At 47.4% G+C, this 21,736-nt stretch overlaps 1 protein-coding gene across 3 annotated transcripts in view; it reads left to right on the forward strand.

Annotated features, from left to right (window-relative positions):
* TWIST2 (twist family bHLH transcription factor 2) overlaps positions 1 to 20,901 on the forward strand; it is a 30,424-nt gene extending 9,523 nt beyond the window's left edge. Inside the window, exons 2-3 of one of the 3 annotated variants that reach the window (XR_006939788.1) lie at positions 20,101 to 20,144; positions 20,231 to 20,900. The gene's annotated coding sequence lies outside the window, so the exon portion shown is untranslated. Of the gene's footprint in view, positions 1 to 20,100 lie in introns of all 3 variants that reach the window. The other 2 variants (NM_204679.2, XM_015289113.4) reach the window with 2 other exon arrangements.
* Positions 20,902 to 21,736: the final 835 nt, after the last annotated feature.

The following is a 21,736-nucleotide window of genomic DNA, read 5'->3' on the forward strand; positions in this document are numbered from 1 at the left end:
TCTGTGCCCACAGCCCTACCCACACCATGCCATGCCAAACATCCTCCTGCTGTGTCGGGAACGGGCAGAGGGACACGGGGTGCCCAATTGGTTACACAAATTCCGTGATGCACAAAGAGACCAACCAGATCTCTGCCCCATAGGCAGCAGCTTCCCAGGCTCAGAGAGGTGTGTGATAGCACAGTTGAACAGCACAGACCCCAGTCCCTTGCTGGCTCAGCATCTGCTGGCACTAGAGGGCAGGATGCACTGCATGAAAGAGCAAGGTGGACCACAGATTGCATCCCAAGGGCACACCTAACAGAGAGCAAAACAGAGGCATCCTCACTATGCAAAGCAATGAGGATGCTGCAGCAGGCATCAGTGCAGTCCTATAGGTTGTTTAGCTCAGGGTCGGGGTACCAAATGGCACCAGAGGCTGTTTGCTGCTTTCCCAGCCGTGCAACTCGGGGTGAGATGTTTTGCCTTGCAAGGGGATGCTCTAAGCAGTGTTTGCTGACGCTGCATAGAAGCTTCTGTTCAGAGTCATTTGGTGGATCAGTGCAGCAGGCACAGACAAGCTGTACTGCAAATGCTGTAGCTCACACTCTTGGAAGTAACATTTTTGTTGTGTACCAACCAGCTAGCACTGAGGCCCTTTAATGCACTCTTCCTATATAGAAAATCTGCATTTCTGCTGGTGTTGTTAAAAATCTCATTATTTCCATAGCGCTGGTGTGTTTCTCTATGTATGTTATAAGATCTGTACTATCCTCTCATCTCAGTAGGAGATTTAAGACCAGCTCCAGACAAAACAAGCATGGGTTTAATTCAATTCTTTACTATAGACATCCGTGTCAATAAATAATCAATATTTTGAAAGATCACTCTGGACTGGCCCTGCTGTGCAATACTTCCTTTAGTGAAAATCTGTAGCATGCTAAATGTTGCAATTTGTGGTCTGAACAACAGGAAAGCACATTCGGAGCCTTGCAGCTGAAGGTTGTGCCTGTAAACCTATGCTTAGCTGCAGGTAGAGGTGGTGTCCTACAAGACAGTGGATTACAGAGATGGAAGTGAGTGAAAGAGCCCCCTCACCCATCTGCTCTGGCTCTATCCCATTTTGTGATGCTGCTTTTGGTGTGAGCTGTGCACATCTGTGCCCCAAGGTGCTTGGGCTCTGGTCATCGAGGGTAAAAGCCAAACCTACTCTTGGTTCAGATACAACTTGCCTGTGTAATTTTTGTTAATGCTTGGTGCCTGCGTTTTCACCTCTGCAAAGCAATGCTAATGCTTTCTGTTGCCTCTGTTGCCTGCCAGCCTCCCCTATAAGACAGGAGCTCTGCATGCAGTGTGTAGGCAGGGAAGGGACTCACACACAGCAGGATGCCGGTTCTAATGGAGTCAAGCCCTGGGTTGGGCACTGCTGCCTGCCCCGTGCCCCCAGCAGCCCGTCCTCCCCTCTGCATGGATTATCCATCCACTCCCTTGTATTTTTAGGTGCTTTTTTGCATCCCAGGGGGACCCAACTGCTGCCAAATGGAAAACGGCTCTGCGCTGGGGCGGTTCTGAGAAGCCTATCTACAGCAATTTGTATGCATTTCACAGCTCCTCTCTCAGAGATCTAAATTGCAGATGTGCTCTTCAGATTAAGAGAGGGACAAAACGGAAGTAAAGAGGTTAAGCAGTGCTGTGAGTCACTCCAATACGCGACCTACTGTTGATTTAGAAACCTACCTCAGCAGTAAATACAGAACAAAGTTCTCCAAAATGTTTAACCTTTTGCATTCTGGCCAGCCAAACAAATAAACGAGAACAAAAATACCCTCTCCAGAGTCAGAAAAGCAACAGTCTGTGGTGCGGTTAGTAGCAAAAGCAACCCAAAATGAGTGATCTACGGATGAAGGGGAGGGGGGAAGAAAGAGGAGCAGACACAGAGGGCAGAGAGATAGGCACATGCATTAGCTGAGCTGATAACAAAGAACACAGTGCATGAAGGCTGTGCTGCTCCCTGGGAATGGTTCCAGGACGCAGAGAGCAGTGCACGCAAGCAACCATGTCCCAAATGAGCATAAGGAGACTGTTGAGATTGGAGCTTAGGGCACAACGGGGAACAAAAGAAAAGGAAATACAGTCCAAACTATGCTTCTGCTGAAGTCAGTCGTAAAACTTCAGTCCAAGAGGCAAGGGCACCCACTCTGTAGGGGAGAGCAGTTTGCACCTGCAGCTGCATGGACTCAATGAGGAACATCCAGTACAGTCTCAAATTGTCTGCCCACTGGCAGTTTAGTTGTTTCTTTCTGGGGGTCTGGAAGCCCTAGGTTGAGTGTAAAACATGTCTGAGGTGTGTAACTCGGGAAAAAAAGCATGCTGCATAATTGCAAACAGGCGTAGCATGCAGGCTCACAGACCTACCAGAGAATTAGCTGCACGGCAGGCATAGCAGAGGTCTTACTGTGCATGCAGGATGTGTGTGCATTGGTGCCATTGAAGCTCTGCAGAAGGCTGTGTGTGCATTGAGGTGCTCTTACTTTGGCTATAGGAAGCCCTGCAGCTGAATCATGCAAACCCCTGCAATCTTGCTGAATGTCTCTATTTCTGCCTTCAAAGCACAGGGTGTATCAGCGGAAGGAGAGCATTCCCTGGGATTTGAGGCACTGAGTGGGAGTTTAGAGAAAGGCCAGCATCTGCTGATCTCAGGGTACCATCGGGAGAATTCTACACGAGGATATCGAGGAGTTCATCTGGGCCAGAGCCATCCCAAGGACTCAGTTAAAGCAGAATTGCTGCAAAGCCATGCAGAGTCACCAGGGGAAGTAAGAGGGCTTTATAGTCCCAACAGTTGCAAGGACCTAAATGAAAATTGATGAGCAAGCATTTGTAGCATAAATCAGACTTTCATTGACTATTTAGACGTGCTGTAAGTCAGAGGATGCTGCGCTGTGGTTGGCAAATTACCTGAGATTGTGTGGAAATGGAGATGCATTTAAAAAAGACCATTTTGGTCAGCAGGGGACTTCAAGAAAATGCCAGTAAGGTAGAGTTAAGGTTTGGTGTGGTAACAGCAAGAGAGGTTTCTGGTGCAGTAAGGAAAGCAGGAAAGAACGAGATTGTTTTGCATTCCAGATGTTGTTGAGTCAGGAGTGTTCCTAAATTGTGGGCATTTTCAGAGATGCATTTCTGTACCCTCCCCTCCCTATCCCTATCTACCTGTTGATGTAGATCCTCAGACACTGGTATTTGTCTGAACAAGCAGACACAAAACTGGGATCCACATTCTTGCTGCAGCTCTTCTTGAAAAATGCAGTGAGATCTCAGGAAAGACCTTCACCTTTTTGCAGTGTAACCAGAGCAGGTGACAGTGGTGGTGGGATAGGAGCCATTCCCAGGGCATGAGGTTCCAGGGAGCTGTTGTCAGCTTCCTTTGAGGCAGGACCCATCACACAGGAGGAGGATTTCACGCTGTTCTGGGGAAGGAGGAAATGCAATCAGTGAGGTTACAGAGAGCTGCTGGAGCCTATGTGCTCACACATCTGTTGCTGCTATTGAACCTGAGCACCAGCAAAGAGCCCCAGACTGGGTGAAGGCACAACACGAAGCAAAGCTGGAGGAATGTGAACTGAGAGCAGGGCTCATCTCCTCTGCTCTCATCTCCTCTGCTCTCATCTCGGCCACAGCAAGTGATGGAGCAAGGAGAGCTGAGGGAGTAGCAGGGCAGGAGGAGCCCGGGAGGCCACGAGCAGAGGAAGCAGGGGGCCCTGAGGACCAGGGATGAGCCGAGAGGAAAAAAGAGCAGTTTGGACTGGGCTGTGTCACAGAGGGAGGCTAAGACTGAGCAGGCACCAGGCTAACGTGAGGAGCCTGCTCCCAGGGCAGATAGCTGCCTCGCTACATAGGCTGTGGTGTCCGGTCAGCAAAGGAAAGGACCAACATGACCAAACACAACCAAATTGGAACATGAAAAGAATATCTCATCCTCACTGTGTGCAGGTGCCCACTCCACACCAGAGCACCCAACAGAAGTCGTCCTTCAGATAGCCACTGTCACTTTCCTCTGGCCTGTTATTAGGGAAGTAACACATTCTGACGGACAGACTGGAACGGGAAGGTGAGGTTAAGAAGTGTAGGGCCCCTCCAGAGTTGATGTTTTTTTGTTTGAAGAGCACTGAATTTCCTCAGCCCTTTAGAAAATACCACCCTATGTTCACGCCTGAGATTCTTGATATTTAATAGCGGTTTCAATCCCTTTGAAAAGCTTCTTTAAGCTGCAACGTGCAAGACCAAGATGGAGAGGGATTAAGCAACATTTGCACGTTTTTAGGTGTACAACTGGCAGTCCAGGAGAAGTCATAAGCTGGTACAGAGCAGACCCTATGTATGTCCTGTTGCTGCAGTATCCCGAGGCCATCTCCACAGATATCAACCACTACTTCCCTGCATCCGCAAACAAAGAAGACTTCCCACCAGTATAGCTCCCTGTAATACTGGAATGCTTTGTTGTCTGAACACAAACCTTTGCTCCACATGGGCAGGGCAGCATTACTATTTCTGCCCTAGAGAGAAGAACCTGGTACATGGAGATGCTATAGACCAGAAGCAGCACCCAAGCATTTTTAGCCCTTTCCCAGATCAGCGGAGAGCAAAGCTGCTTCATCTACCACCTTAAGCAATCCTCTGGTGCCTGGGCCAGATCATAGTTCCCTTTCCTGGAAAGGCAGCACACAAGCATCCCCCTTGGCTGTCTCATGCCCAGGAGCAATCCTCAGCCAACAAGACAGCTTACCGGGGCCTCAACCCCACTCTGGTCTCCTAGAAGTGGGATTGTGCTGATTGTATCAGAGGTGATCCCCTGGTCACTCAGGGAGTCTCCAAAGCTGAGTGCATGCATGTGTTCTCCCCAGACAGACACAGACCATCAATTGCTACAGTCACAGTCTAGCTTGTGTAACCAAGCACAGCTCCAGTGAAAGCAATAAGGCCAACTCCTCCTTTGGTTAATGGAGCATAAATGGAAGTGGTTCCACTGGTTTGTACTGGAGAAACCTGACAGCCCCATCCCCTGGACTTAAGTGCATCCCATGGCCAGAGACAAAGCAGGCAAGTGAAGTGATTGGAGCAGGGAGATACGTTGTTGGAAGGAAAAGCGAAGGCAGCAATTCTGTATAGTGCCTGGGGTTGCTGTGGTAGTGCTCATTTCAGCTAGCTTCCTTATCTCAGCAGTACCCATTTTGGGGGCAACATGCAAACACGTGAAGAAGAGTATCTTCCTTCACATCCATCAGGATGCTTTTCCAGCACTCCAATGGAATGACTCAGGAGTGTTTGCTAAAGAGGGACCGAGGGGAGGGAAGGAAAGGAAGAAGAAGGTATTTAATAACTCTCCAATCATTTTTAAAAAATCATTAGCTATTATTTCAGCTGTGTGACCTCCTGAAGGGACTTTCTAGAGGGCCAGATTATGCAGTCAACTAAAAATATAAATAAGTAAAGAGAGGGCAGAGATCACTTTGCTCAGCCAATTTGTGTGGGATGTCAGGTTAAGCTTCCTGTAGGGTGCAAGCATGCACTTCCTGGACACGACCGTGGCCCCACAGCTCCCCTAGTCTGAGGACACCTCCCCAGTTGGTAGATACGGCACAAGTAATGAGTTACCACTTTCATTTCTCTGGGTATATGTCTTTATAAATGTCTTTATCCTTCCTGGCTGAAGCACTCAGTGTGGGTAGGGGAAACTTGTGAACTCCTTCCCATTCTAACTATGGTTATACCAAGAGTCCTGCTGAACGCACAGACCTCTGTGGTATCCCTATGGCTGCACTCCACCATAGCTGCAAAAAGCATCTTTAACTCCTGAGAAGTGCAGAGGAGTAAAGTTACTACGAACACCTTGTGCTCCTCCGTACCTACAGTACGGTGTAAACTATGTAAGTTTAAATAGAGTATCATATGTGTGTAGGAGCATGCCTACACATTTCTCTACGCAGAGATTGACCATTATTTCCTCATACCATCCTTTCATTCAGTCTGATTTCTCACTTCTGCTGCCGGACTGAATGTGCAGCCTCCCCCACCCTTCACAAACCATTCTGTATATATGAAACTGAAGGAAACATTTTCCTGCACTGAAAACACAAGCTGTGTGTAAAACTTGATTGTATAGAGCGGAAAAGCTGTTCAGCACCAGTTGCAAAGGCAGGCAAGTCAGATGAGAAACATGTGATCGGCATTTTCAGGGAAAGTCCCTGATTTAGGGGAGAATAGGCTTAGCTCAGGTCTGCACGCCCTAGGACTCACAGTCTGCACATCCTAGGGCAGCTTGGCTTGTGAAATATGGAGAGGAACAGCACTGCCAAAGTCAGAGCACAAAGCCTTTGTTTTGAACAGATGCAGAGAGCTGCTCTCCCTCCCCCAGAAAGGAGACTGCATCAGTACCACAGTAATATGGGTTATTAGCTCAGTAGGAAACTAGCAGGGTTCAGATTCAAAGGCTCAGACAAGTCCGGCTTGCAGCTGGCAAACCTAAACAAGACCAGCCAGCTGGCGTTGAGCTGAGTCATCCACACAGCAATTTGGTTGAAAATGTTGACTTAACCCATTCATATAATTACCCAAATCCAAAAACCCTGGCAAGTAGAGTCAAGGAAATGTACATCTGCCTTCTGCACAATGACAGACTGGAAAAGATCGTGTAAACCATTTTTCCAGGGCTTTTTATAGACTTGTGTGTTCGTGTTACGTACAATTCAAATTCTTGGTAGTCATTTGTTAGGCTGTTCTGACTCAGCAAGGCACATGACACATCCTCAGTGCATGTGCTAAATACTGCTGAAGTCATGGGGGCTAGAGGCACTCGGTTAGAAATCAGGCATGTGATCGAATGCTTTACTAAATGAAGGCAAGCTAAGGACAAGCTGGCTTTCTTTTTTTTTCTTTTCCTTTTTTTCTTTTCTTTTCTTTTCTTTTTTTTTTTTTTTTACAGTCAAATTGCTTCTTAAGCAGAGAAGTTTCCTCTCTGCTTGCTTCTTCCTCCAGAAGTTTGAACTTGGAGTGAGAATGTTTGTTCACCTTCATAAGAAGCAGTAAGTGAACGATTAGCTTCCTATTTCTCCTCTCCAAGCCAGAAACTTCAGATGCGTGGTGGAAAACTGTGAAGAGAGCTTTAAAGTGTCTGCAGGATAGCTTATCTGTGGAAACTTGAAATTGAAATAGCAACATAGAAAGCTGGTAGATGGCAATCAGAATATGCCACCTTTGGTGTTCACTCCCAGCTCACTGATACGTGAGCCTTGTGAAGAGGCTGGCAAGGAGATAGGGTAGAAGAAAGGAGATGTCAGGCTTGTTTATAAACACCAGGGAGAAAGAAGAGCAGCACATGGGGACAAGGTTGAAGAATGAGGTCTAGAGGGCTGGTTTTAAGCTTTGACAGTGACATCTGTCTGGAAGGCAAAAACTGCAGCGGTGACGGAAAGGGTTCTACATGCAGCAAATGCTGTAAGAACTGATGTAGTAGTGATGCACAACAGATGAGGGCTCTTGCCAGGCTTATGAGCGTGTTAATGTAGCTGTTGGATCCCCTAAGGCAGCAAAAAATAGCCTCTGGCACTAGCAAATCATGAGTGCAAAGCAAGCTGTGCTCTACCAGGACATGCATTCGAAGTCATGACAGTCACTCCCCAAGCACGGGGACAGCCATTTATGGGGTGTTCATAAGTGAGTGCAGCTGACCCGTTCTGCAGTGGGGCTCCTGCCCTGAGGCTGATGGTGGCATTCAGTGAGCTCTGCTCACCCCCACCCTGCACGTGACCTGATGGCTGTCTGAGGCATGTCATGGTTAGCATCACTGCTGGAGTGCCTTATTCGATGTCAAGAACTTTTATCCATGGCAGGAGTGTTTGGTATATAAAGTGCAACTCCCTCTGCACGAGGGCAACACCCAGTAACCCCACATATTTTAAAGAGTTGGACTATTCTTGCTATAAAAAAGATCAGAGTGGCTTTATTGACTGCAGTGGAGTTAAACTGGTTTATTCTGAGTGAGAATTTGGCCCCTTGACTTCAATGAAGCTGCGCTGATTAATCCCAGATGGAGACCTGGCCTGGTACAATCCCGTCCAAAAATCCTGGGAGATTAGTAACACACACATACTGAATCACCACCGTTACTCAGAGTCTGGGTGGTTATCAAAACCCTGCACCTGCTGCAGTGGGAAACACTGCAACTGTGGTTGCCGACTTCAGGGACCAGGGTGTGGTGAGCGAGGGCACATTCTTCAAACACTGCCTCATGCGAGGGAGGGGATGCCAAAGCAGCACTCTTTCCTCTGCAAATATTTGGGAACGTGGTCTGGGATGTAAGTCTTGGCTCTGATAAAACCCAGGTATAATGGCAGGGAGCTTGCTGGGCAAGGAGATGGGGAAATCCTGCAGATTTTCTGCAATGCTCTGTAGAGATCCTCAGTATAAAATATGAGAGTGAAATCTCCTCAGCTTCAGGGAATCTGTCCTGGCATCAGATTGAACCGCCAGTTGTGTAGGGAGAATGCAGCTCCATGCAGCAAAGGGGAGACTTTGCTGCACTCCAAACCCCCACTTCAAATGCAAAAAACAAACCACCCAAAAAAGCACATCTTTTTGCAGCAGTCATCCCCAAGTTTCCCTCAGGGCAGGCGCAGTTTTGCTTCCTGGTGTTACAGGAACAAGTGCTGTCCTAGTGGGGAATGGATCCACTGAAAACTAAAAGGACTTTACTTTCACAGCAACATGCACACATTCCCATACAGACACACGTGTGGCTGTAGGGAGACACTGAAGCTGTGCCTTGTGCTACAGTGTGAAGAAACACCAAAACAAACCTCTTCAAAGACTGATATTGATGGGTTTTTTTTTTTGGTCTTAGGTGGTAGAAACACAGGGTGAGCGATATGTAGCCCACCTTCCCAGCACATTACCCATGCACAGATGTTACCCATGGCTAAAGGATGACAACACCCCTTCCCAGCTGGCTGGCTGGAGGTGCCCCTCATTTGCTCTGAGACAATGTCACATAGGTCAAGGTGACAAAAAAGGGCTCAGCATCGCGTGCAGAGAAGGCACTCAGGAAGAAGAAATGCCTAAGCTTGCAGTTGGCTCGCTCCAGCTCTGCCTTCCAAGCGTTTCTGAAGTCAGGCATCTGGAACGTGATGCAATCTGAAGATTGATCAGCAACAGCACACGAACAGCTGTGCACATCTGGCATACAGGTGTTTCGGCTGCTATTTGTCAGGAACTGTATCAAATATTAAAAAGCATCTCGAGTTCATAAGGAAATCTTACCTGTCCTGCAGATTGTTCGCAGGAGCGCGCAGAAGGCCATTGATTTTATGCAAACTCTTTCTGCTTTTTAGTGGGTGACCCAAGTTTTTATTCTATATATTTAATAAGGAGTTTGAACCAGAGATGTTCCTGGTGGGGTTTTCATTGTTGTTAATACCACTGGCATTAAGCCACCAGTGGAATTAGTTGAGTTAGTTGTAATGGATAGCTGCTGTCACCCGCTTGCTGATTTACTCTTAGGAGGCAGTGTTGTTAAGTACTTGTACGTGGTCTTTATGCTGCACTGATGAATAAAAAGCAGAGAGTAGTCCTCTGTGCTTGGCTACCTATGGAGGCTGCAAGGCTTGCTCCAATGTCCCTGAACCAAAAAAGACACTTTCTCCTCCCCGTGGAGATGCTGTCACTGAGGAAGTTTGCAGACTGCAGCGGAATATATGCTGCACACAGGAGAGAGGAGGAGAGCAGGGAAGGTGCTGGCTGAGCCCCAAAAGAGTTCCCTTGGAAGAAGAATAAAGCTGCAGATGTATATATTTATTCTTGGAGTAGGTGTTTTTCCTAGAATTTCTGTTGTTTTGGCAGGAGTGGAGAGGGGAGGAGAAAATGCTTCCCTTTGTCCAATATTCTTTGCTTTTCCAAAATGGGATGGAGGCAGGAGGTGTTTTTACAGCCCGTGTTGTGTAGAGAGGGACCAGAGGCATTCACTCTGACCACCAGCACTGTCAGAGCATGCTGCATACCATGCTGCGTGCAGCCCAAGCTGCCCGTAGCCACAGCTCCACATATTTCCAAAAGCAAGGAGGGATTTGCATCTACTGATATTTTCCACCCCGATATTCTCAACCAGCCTACCAGAACATGATATATTTTACTTTGCGTACAGCTTAGCACATATATGTGGCCGGTCATCATAGCTGTGTCAACAAACTGTGACAACAGGTCATGCAGCTGTGTCCCAAAGCATACTAAGCCCTAGTTTGCAAGCTGGATAGGATAGGCATTGCACGAGTCTGTTGCTGCGAGCATCCCAATAGAAATATATGGCTCGTGCCTGACCACTTCACCTTTCTATCTGATTTCTGTGCAGTGTATTTCCATCATTTCAGCACTGATCTGGCTGGCCCAAGCATGCAGTAGGTGTGTGTTTCAGGCAGGGAGAACAAAACGCCTGCCTGGCACTGCTTATGGGCTAGCAGTTGAAACCCATATTGATCTGGAAGGCCTCGAGGCTGGAGGATCAGAGAGGCTCAAAAAGCAGAGGCAGTGAAAAATACTGCACTCATTTGCACTCGACTGCACAAACTTCATCAGCTTCAAAGCCATTGTTTAAGGACAATGTGTGTCTATGCTACCTCCCTACCCATCCCTACTTGTATTAGTGGATCTGCCCAAGAAGAAAATCTCATTTCCTGCCTTCTCCCCCTCCCTGTTCCTCTCTCTATTCCACACCTTTCCGATGCAAAGCCAGGCTTGTGTCTGAGTGTCCACGGGGAGGGGAGCAGAGAGGAGCCAAGGAAGGCAGTGTGGACATGGGCTTTGCTGCAGCATCATCCAGGAGGGCTGGAGGTGGCCCCTGGCTATCCCTTGCCCCTTGCACCATGGGCCTTTGTATGAGTCAGGAGATGCTGGTGGTGTCCCCAAGCGCTCACTGTTCAGAGCCACCCACGAGGCAGCTGGGCAGAGCTGAGGACAGAGCTTACACGGTTCTTTCAAATGTCGAAACAGCTCTGCTTTTTCCTGCTCCAACTGCTCATTAACAGCTTCCGGCTTTTGGCAATTTCTAGCAGCGCTTTCAGTGATGTACTGCCAAGATTTTAACAAGGGGCTCCCACAAACCTACCTCCTCCTCCAGCTGCGATGAACCCCATTGCCCCGGAGAGGCCAAGGCTTGGACTGTGGAGGAGTGCAGGGCTGGGAGAACTGTTCCTTTGGGGGACTCTTTCCTGTTTAAAGCTTTTATTTTTCCTTCTCTTTTCTGGCAAGGGGGGGATGCAGCACCTTGGAGCAAACACACTGACTGCCAGGAGGTTGCTGCAGAGAGGCAGGACATAACGCAGAAACCCTGAGAGCCCCAGCAGCAAAACACTTCATTGCAGAGCCCTCACTTGTCCTCCCTGTTGACGGGCCAACCCCAGGCAACCGGTTTTATCTGGGCTAAAAAAATCAGCCGCTGGCCAAAATGATGAAGATGTGCCTTTCTCTAAGTGCTCTGAGATCCCAAGGAGAAAGATTTTTCTGCTGGAAGTGGTTGAGCCCATGAGTTTGTATGATTTTAAGTGGTAAAGATAGAGCGTACTTAAGTGATAAATGGCTGGAGATGGAAGGGAAGTTGAACAGGAGCTAAGGGAACTTTGAGATCAGAGCATGCACAGGTGTTATGCTTGTTTGTGAGAGATGGAGATGTTTCTTTTACCCCAGAGAGCTCAGCCTAGCAGCAGTGCACCTGAACATGGAAATCTTACTTTCTGACTTTAAGTAAAAACTGGGGGCAAGAAGGACAACTGCACGATGGATGCCCAAACTGTAAATTATGGGGCATTCAAAAGGCAGCCAATTGACTGCTGATATAACACATTAATAGATAAACCTATGGCTTATACATTAACATACAAGTAATAAATGCAGCTTCTTTTAATAAAAACTACAGCATGAACTTCACTAGATCCATGCAAACCAATGGTGTCTTGCTAGCTATTAAAGTACTTTCTGTATTTTGTTCAATTCTTTCTTTCTCTTTGTTTAATTGAAACTATTCCACAAACTAGAAAGACAAACACAGACAAATACTTTGCAGTACTGTAAAAGTGGACTTACTGTGTTGGCAGCTCTACTGGGACCACAAGCCCTGGTGTAGATAATGCCTATTGAGGTAGGTAACCACAGGTACAAAAGAGCCATTCTGCAGGAGAGTGAGAAGAAAAAAAGAATTAATGAAGGTTATTTAGGGGGCACTGGAGGGCCCAGGGTTGTGGGCTTGCTTTTTGGTGTTGCATCTTTAGGATCTTTCACCATGAACAGTGAGGTGTGAGCAAGCCTTCGGCTTTTCTTAGCAGTGGGCAAGCTGGGCTGGTGAGACAGAAGCAGGCTTGGGGAGAGGAGGATGAAAAGGATTAAATCTCCTTCCAGACAGGCTGTACGCTTGCTTTTTCCACCTCCCTGTCAAACAGTTAGTCACACTCTTGATACCAAACCAGGGAGCTGTGGGACACAGGGAGGGTATTTTCTCTTGGACCAGCCATGGGCAGACAAATCCTGCAAGGTCTGGAAAGTCTGGGGTAAATTAGATTAGAGGCTTTCCTCTAGACATTGATAGGCTCTTGAGGTGGGGGTACGGTTAGAGAGAGCAAGGGGGGCCCTGCGGCTTGGGAATGAACAACTGCGAAGGATATGTTTTTAAATGGTTTCCCAGCTGTAAGATGCACATAATTGTGGCTTTCCTTCATCTGGGAGACTTCAAGAGCGGATGGTTGATAAGAGTTCATACCAGCAAAGGCAGAAAAACACAAGCCAAGGTATCTGGTTTCAGTCTGTCCGTACCCGCAGCATTAGATCTGATTTTGTCCTTCTCCCCTCACTGCATGTACACAATTATCTGAATTCCTTTCTCCACTGCTTCCTCTCCTCTGAAGTCTTGCAGGCCAGCCCTTGTGCCTTTTCTGTGAGGGCTGTACTTGCATGCTGCATTAGAGACAGTCGTGCAATTGGTCTCACTCCATTCAAGGTCAGCTTTTGCCAGCATAGGAGACAGTGCTGCAGCTACAAGGACCCATGCTCCCTGGAGGGCAGAGAGCCACCAGGGCAATGGCAACTTACACTCTATACCCATCTTTTAGCCTTTTTCTGATGGGAAACAGCCTGTCAAATGACCTAACTGCTCACAAGTGCCATTGATTTGTGCCTTAGTTTACCCTTTGTTCCTGTCTTCTGCTGTTTGCCTCCAGTTGTGTTCAGAAAGAAGGCCCCAAACCCTTGTACTGCAGATGGGGCATCTCAAGGACTATTACACCATTTTGGGATGGATTCCTGGACAGCTCTGTGGGCAGTAAAGTAGATATACTTGAGGACACAGCCTAAACATTGCTTTTCCACCTCAAACAGTTGTCCCATTCTCCACACCCAGCAGCCCTGAGGTCGAGCAGCAGAGGGACCCTTCCTGACATTGTTCTATGAGCAAACTGGCTTCCCGAAATAAGACTCTCAAGCCTTCTCTGGGATTGCCACATGCTGGTTTTTCTCACAAAGGGCAACACACAATTGCCTGGTGACAAAGCTCTTGACACTGCTGTGACATTTTTCCTGAAAGGTTGCATTTTTGAACCATCTAAATGACAAAAAATATTTTAAATATAGACTACTGTCTACTTTGTCTCTGGGGGCTGCTGACAGCTCTGTAAGATGATTTGAGAATATCCCTTTGGTACAGACACATCTAATGATGTGAGGCATAGGTTTGTGTAGATCCTCTCTTCCTTAAACTTTACTACAACAATACCACATATCAACTGTGCATAAATATGGACACTGTATGTACAGATACGGGTTTCCCATCTCTACACAGACTCATAACCACACCTCAAGAACTGAAGAATTCAGTTTAAAAATCCAGTGTGTTTTGATGTTGGTTTTAGCCCATATGACCCAAGTTACACATAGAAATATCGGCATGGAAATTGCACAGATGAAAATTCTTTTTCAAAATTGCCTGTGAAAATTCTTCTGTTGTCCCTCAAGCCAGCTGTCAGCACCATCAGAACAGCACCTCATGGTATGGTATGGGTCCCTTTACCCAGGTAGGGAACAAACCAAAACCCCAGCACCCTCTTTCCAGTCCACAGGACATAGGTCTGTTGCAGGCCACTCTATATGGTCTTCAGTAGTCAACAGTAGTTAAAACTATTAGGAATCCTCTATTTCACCTAGGAGTGGCCGTGATGGACATGGTGCACAAGGGAAGGGCTCACTTCAGTGGTGCATGGGCCCTGAGTAGCAGGGGTGGAGAGGCCTAGGCTACTCTGGACACTGGCGATAGGCTACCAGCTATGGAGTCATTGCCTAGAACGAAGGAGGTTAACAGCATTAGGTTAACAGGTTCCACCATGGGCATTTATGCAGCCCACTCACACTCCAGGAGCAGGTTCAGCCTGTGGTGGGCAGCGAGGGACACTCAGAAAGGCCTGGCACCATCTGCAGGCTGTAGAGCTACCATCAGGGAAGCTAGAAGAGAGCCCCTGCTTTGAAAATGAGTCCTGCATTGAGAGTTTGAGCTGGTTATGGGCTTTTCTCCCCTGCTTTCACCCTACACGACAGGAAATCAGAGCAGTTTTCATCTGCAAACCACTGCTTGCAGCCCACCTTTGATCCTTTCTGGCTTTCCTAATCTGCAGGAGCAATAGAAACAAGGAGACAGCTATGTGTTTTGCTTCATCCTGAGAGCATCAGATATCTGGTTTACCTGTGTATGTCCCAATGCGCTGGCCACGAGGCTCCTGGCAGGCAGCACCTTGCCTCCACCCTAACACCTCTCTCCAGCAGGTTTAGCAAACATATGATAAAATCTAAGCAAAAAAATAAATAAAAAAGAAAGAAAGAAAGAAAAAAATCCCCATTCCTCTTGCCTCGGATCAAAGACACTCGCACTGTGTGTTTCCTCCAGGTCCAGGTGGGACACTGCTTTCCAAACTGGGCAATTTGCATGCTGCCTGCCAGCCTCCCACCCCATGCTGCCTGCCAGCCTCCCACCCATCACCAGCAGTCATGAGGAAGCTCTTAGCATTTTGGAGCATGGCTGTTTTCCACTCTCCATTTGCTCCGAAACAGCTGGACTATTTTTTGCCTAGCCTACAGACAACAAAAACAATAACAAGAAGAAGAATCACCTTCAGGCATGGAAAAGTTTCAGTTCAAGCAGCACAAGCTTCAGAAAGATATGAACAGATAAAAAACAGGAGGCTGGAAGGCAAAGCTTACAGACCTGACCAGGCATACGTCATTGATGCTTGCAATATGCTTTTTTGAAGCTATTATTCCCAAGAGAGCTAGAAGTGGTGGCCCATAGTTCACAAAGCTCAGGAATGAGCAAGGTTAAGGGTTAGGATGGGTGTTTGAGATCAGCCTTACTCACTGTATCTGAGGTCCCAGCTCTTGGTGGTGGTAATCCCTGCTAGGTTAGGCTGTGTCCCTAGCAGGACCCTCCTGGGTATCTCAGACCTCCGCACTTCAAGTGGCCATGTAGGCTTTAATAGCTGTTTTCATGGCCAGAAGTAGCCCAAATTTAGGCTTTCCAGCCTGAAAGTCAAGGCGTTGAGATCTGTCTTCCCCTCCAGCCCGATTTCTGGAGCAGCTTGCTTTGGCATTTCAAAAATTCACATCAGCTCATGCTGACCTTTTCTCTCCAAAGGCATGGGCATGGACACATGCATCCCATGTCACGTTTTGCATTGTTTGCTGTTGTTCTCCCCATCCTCAACGTGCCTATGGGGCAGCGTGCACGCAGTGCTGCTGTGGCGGGTGGGCATACTGGAGCTATGAAATAATGCAATAACCCATCCAGCCACATTTATTTGTTTTGAAAAATTATTAAGGGCAGCTGCTACTTAGCAAAATGTTTCCATCGGCACTGATCTTCCAGAGCAAGAGCATCTCCTTTTGTGTTGTAACCAAGCAGTGTTTGAACCCAGTGGTAGAACTTCTCCAGAATAATTTGGCTACATCACATTTCATCTTCTCTTTATGAATAAACAGAGAGTCTCCAATCCTGAAAATACACACCTGGGTAACAATGACTGGACAGGTCACTGTCTAAAATGCTTGCCCAGTCTTGCTTAGGTGTTACCTCCAGGCACAGGCAATCCAGGAGGGGATTTCTTCTTCCCCATTCACCCCATAATATCCTACTGCCAACAGAAGGTGGAGAAAGGAACACATGACACGTGGGGATGGGGGCCATGCAGCCTTTCCTTGGGCAGGAGAATAGATTTTTGTTGCAGGTTTCCCTATATTTATCTCTTCCATTAACTCTCATGTTGGGAGGATGAGTTTTGAGATTATGGGGAACTCTATCAGGGTTTGTTTGGTGCTCTCACAGGCTAGTTCAACATTTGCTTCCTTGGCACGTGTGTTCTACAGAGGAAGACTGCAGAGTTCTTTTGTCACTTGTGTCCAGCATCACTGCATGCTTTGCTCAAGCCCTACCTCATGACTCCAGGCAGCCCTCTTGCTCACCAGTCACCTAGCAGAAAAACCACATCCAGCTCTAAACCACCAGAGTCTGTCAGAAAACAAACTTTCAAGTTAACGTCCCATTAAAAATGAATGTTCTGAGGATGCTTAAAGAGCAGGCACACTCTGGGTAGGGAGATTTCAAAGGAGTCAAAAATGCAGTAGTGGAGGCTGTGCCGAATAGGCATTGCAGCTGGGACACCATGTAACCTGGTAAGTCAAGACTTGTGCAGCTGCATGCAGGGCCGGTTAGATGTGTGCCTGCTGATGTCACTTGTAAGAAACTCACAATTGCAATTCAAGCCCCATTCAGCAGCAAAGGATGCTCAGTCAGAAGCTGCACCCCCTCCAGAGGCAGCATCACCAACCCAGGGGCACAGGCATCATACCTTGCACCAGCACACCGAGCAGGTCTGAGGCCTCAGCTTTGACCCATGATGCTTTTCACTTTCTTGAGATGAAAGGTGAATGAAACAGTCTATTAACTTCTCAGTGGCTGCCAAGACCAGTACCTGGTGGTGCAGGGCAAGCAGATGGCATTTCCTGCACCACGCCACTATTTGTGCCTCTCATCTGTCCCTCACTGCCCTCTCCCAGCATGGCTAGAGCACAAAGAAAGGGATAGGGCACACATGGCCCCAGGCTGGGCTGGGGCCCTCCTGGTGGAGTTTTGGCTGGCTGAAAGTCACATGGAATGAGAGAAGGCAGGTGCTGATTGCAAAGCCATTTTTGGCATTCCCAACTTTAAAACTAGATCAAAAAATCATCCTTTTCTATATATATGTACACAAATGCATAAAGGTTTTTCCAGTGATTCCTACTGCTTTTGCATTCTTGGCTGTGTTATGGAAATTATTTCAATCCCTTGTAACCAAACCCAACCCTAATGCTATATAAGTGAAGACCTTAGGGACCTGATCAAAAATTTCCTCCAACCAAGGCCCTGTTCATGCTACCTTACATCAAACCTGCAGCTCCCAGCTGCTGTGGTTTCCATTCTGTATTCTTGGGCTAGGGAATGGTCTAAAGGAAATTAAAATAAAAAGCAGCATGTCCTCAGTTCACTGAATGGCAGCCTGTGTCATAACAAATACTGCACTGGGTCTGCAGTGCATAGCAGCTATATTTTGTGTTATATGTTGTGGGATAGCAAAACTCATGGAAGTGATGTTCAGCAGAGGCCTTCGCTGTGTACCATCTCAGTCCAGACACTGTAACCATGCATAGCTGTTGTGTAATGTTATGCCTTTCAGTTGAAGAATCACAAGCTGCTTTATGGGCACTAGTTAATTCCAGCCTATGTGCCTACATGTAAAGAGAGGCAAGGATGTACAGCAATTTCCCATTCAGGGAAACCAAAGCACATGAAGAGAAAGCAATTACATAGGCGAACCTGAGTGAGCTGGGATTAAAACTGAGCTCTGCAAGGTCCAGCTCCCCTACCCCACCATCTTAGTGCCATGCCAGGAAGAAAATCTGTCCCATCTCAATGAAATCTGCTATGGGAGGCCAGAACCAGTTGGTGGGTACACAGGCACAAGGCACTGCCTGGGAGGGGATCAGTGCAGATATGACTCATCTCACTGCTTCTCTGCCTGCCATGAATGCTTCCACTCATCCCACCACCAAAGCAAGTCCCTCACAGTGCAAGTGGATGAGCACACTCTCCTGTTACCTTTCCTATGCTTTCAGACTTGTTTGATCACCTGCTCTTGTGTTTCCCATCATGGGGTCCATGAAGCATTAGTGAGATGTAAGACTTCAGATAGGGTCTCACACATACAAACGCAAATCCAAATCACAGACTCACGCACAAGATGGGAGGGGGGGACAGCAAAATGAAGGAAGGAACAGTCAGCATTTGACTTGTTATTTGCTTGTGAAAGTGTCCCATGGCAGCACTGCCACGTGAGATGGCATACTATTTTTTCCTTGGATTAAAAAGAAAACAATATGGCCTGTGCTCCTGTCCTTCAGCTGGATCCACTGCAACACCAGATGAAACTCAGCTTGTGTAATGCTATAATGAGATGATAATAGCAGGGTGGCAAAGTCTTTGGCTACAGCAAATGAGAAGGAGCCCAAATACTGCAGCCACAGATAAGAAAAAGAAGGAAAAGAACTGCTTACTTTTGGAAGGCCTCAGGTACACAGGGATCTCCAACAAGAGATGCCCTCACCTCCACTGCCAACCCTTAAATGAGGTCTGGGAAAGGGTGGATCCTGGCTCCAGCCCTTCTGGTCACTCAAGTGCATTGCATACACCTGATAAGAGATTGCCTGCTGCTTGGTCTGATCTGCTAACTTTGCACTGCAGAAAAAATAACCCACAACAACAGCATGGGAGGGTTGCTCCCAAGAGATACGTAGGCTGTGAGTTCTTTTGGCATTCGCTGTCCAGGAATATGTGACCACGTCCAGTCTGTGAATCAGAGCCAAAGGAGACAAAGTGTCCTCCTCCTCCTTTTGTTTTCTATCACATTCAGCGCCCCTGCATGCCCTCTAGCTGGGGCTGCAGTAGTGTGAGCATTAGGAAGGGGCCAGTCTGCCATCCACAGGATATGCACACATGCAAACCACTGCCACTTGCACACCCCAAGCAGTTCAGCTTTCCCAAGCGGTCCTGGGAAGCCTGTCAAGTCCTGAGCTTGGCTGCAGAATGTGGTTGTAATTAGATAATTAATAATTTTGAGAAGGAAAGGAAAGGAAATAAGCTAAATGGAAGCTTTCCTTAGTGAGGAAATAATTACATCTGCTTTTTGATATATGAGCTGAGGTGGCTTTCTGGAGACAGCGCCTGCAGCCTGCATGAAAAGCCATCCCTCCCCCAGGTTAGATGGGACGTCCCATGGGCACAGGCTTTGTCCCACCAGCCTGCAAACGAGCAGCAGCAGGTTGCTGCAGACCACAGGCAGCCCTGCAGGTAATGGGGCTCTGTGACATGCAGCTGCACCTTGCCAGATCTCTGAGAGCAGAGCAGAGGAGTGGCGATGTGTAAGTTCACTAGGAGCCGTGTGGATAAGGGGCTGAGCATCACAGCCCTTGGGGCTGGAGGAGCTGCTGTAAGCATAGGGGGTTTTCCTGCCTATGGGTTTAGTAGACTGTACACTCGTATTATAACCAAAAGCCAAATGAATTGTTAGGTTTATGTCGGCTTCTTTCTTTCTTTGGATGTTCCTGGCTCTTACATAAGTGTGTTACCCCAGAATGGAAAGAAAACACATTTGCTTCCAGCACGGCCTGCCTGGTTTTGCAGGAGGAGCTGAGAGTCACCGTGGGTGGGATTGCTGAAGCATGCCTCGGGTGTTGGTGGGACCACAGTGCTAAATGCAGCAACAATTGGAAGCAGCACTCATGTTGAGCATTTAGTCTCACTGTTTTGCTTGTCTGAGAGGCCATGAGAGCTATTCCTGGTGCACTGGATCTGCTGCCAGATTAACCATGTGCCCTACACCGCCTGCCCCAGGGTTGGCTTGGGGTTCTTCAGAAGCGCTTCTTTCATTTGCAAAGGAAAAGAACTTATGCAACACCGTGCATCTCACATCCTGTATTCAGTGTATTTATTTTCCCTTCTTTTCCCCCCCCTCTCTCTAGACTGTCCAGTGTCTGAGACTGAAGTGGAATTGGGACGTATCCAAGTTTGTAGCTTCTGAAACCTTAACGACCTCAAGTAAACTGGTCCAAAAGACCCCCTCTTGACCTCCCTCACTCTGAACTCTTGCAGAGCACTTAGACTGAGCAGGAGCCAGCACCAAAGCTATGGGCCTGAACCTTCGCACCATCTCTCCAAGTGACTGATCACAGAGAAGCGAGAAGCAACATTCCTGATAGTTCGTCGTTGTTGGGTTTTGTGTGTGTGTTTGTCTGGGTGTTTGGTTTTAGTTCTTTTTTTTTTTTCTTTTCTCCTTGCTGAAAAAAAAAAAAAATCTTAATTCAGGAACACATTTATGAGAAATCTTTGGGTTCGGATCTTACTTCCCCTTAGCTGTATTCTTTTTGTGCTGTATTCTTTTTTGTTCTCAAAACCTGATTTGTTGTACAGTAATGTCAAAACTGGACCAAGGCTCACAGAAAAATTAAAAAAAAGAAAAAACACACACACACAAAAAAAGGAGCTAAAAAGGCCACCATGTCCCCCAGCTCCCTGCATGATTTGTTTCAAGTACAGCCTGGATTACAGACTGCCCTCCACACTCTACTGCCTCTTCCTTATTGCTCCATGATTTGCTACCGCTCCTGACCCCCTACTTTTTTTTTTTTTTCCATTTTCTGTTCCAGTGTATATGTTGCTTATTTGTTTTATTTATTGAGATATTTTTAACGAGCTAAGAGACTGCAATGTCGCTGTGTATACTGCTTCTCTTGCCAGTAAAAATAAAGATGTCATGCAGCTACTGAGGGTATTTGATTTATGTTCTGACTGCACAGCTCCAAGCAGAAGCCCTTCTTTGCACCCCACCAATGTTTCAGCACTCATCAGTTCAGCTAACTTCCATTTCCAAGGTAGCAGGCAATGGGCACAGCATGCATCCTGCAAACCCTGGTGCAGCATGGTGGCTGCAAGCACTGTGCGAGGGGCTCACGCCTTGACACACTGCTTGTTGCAAACTGCACCTTTTCAGAGAAAACTTTCTGCCTTTCCACAGAACTCTTTGTAATAGATGAGTTATGGATGTTCCATCCCCGGAGGTATTCGAGGCCAAGCTGGACGGAGCCCTGGCCAACCTGATCTACTGCATGATCTGCTGGTTGGCAACCTTGCCCATGGCAGGGATTGGAACTAGATGATCTCTGAGGTCCTTTCCAACCCAAGCTATGCTATGATTCTTTGACTTTTATGTAGATGGGATGCAGTTGAGCTGCTCAGCCTTGGAATTCCCACTCATTTATGGGCTGCATATTGTGTCCAGAAGAGATTCATAATTCACAGAAGATGGGGAAAAATTCATAGCTGCACCACAGCAGTGGTCACCCAGGGTTGCTGCTCTGCTCCTCCTTTCACCTCACCTTTCACCCTGGGACCAAAGACCAATGGGCTCTGCTGGTGCTCACCAGCCTTCCTCCTCTGGTTCACAGAGCCCTGTCAGACTCTTGGGCATACACATGCTGAAGTGACATCTCAGTCTGAGTATTTTGTCCCAGCAGAGCCCAAAGTGCCATTTAAGAAGGTGAGTTTAACAGATGTCATCTGACACTGCGTGTCATATGGCAAGCAGTATTTTTTCCTGTG

This window comes from Gallus gallus, chromosome 7, assembly GCF_016699485.2.
Source record: "Gallus gallus isolate bGalGal1 chromosome 7, bGalGal1.mat.broiler.GRCg7b, whole genome shotgun sequence".
Classification (NCBI taxonomy): Eukaryota; Metazoa; Chordata; class Aves; order Galliformes; family Phasianidae; genus Gallus; species Gallus gallus.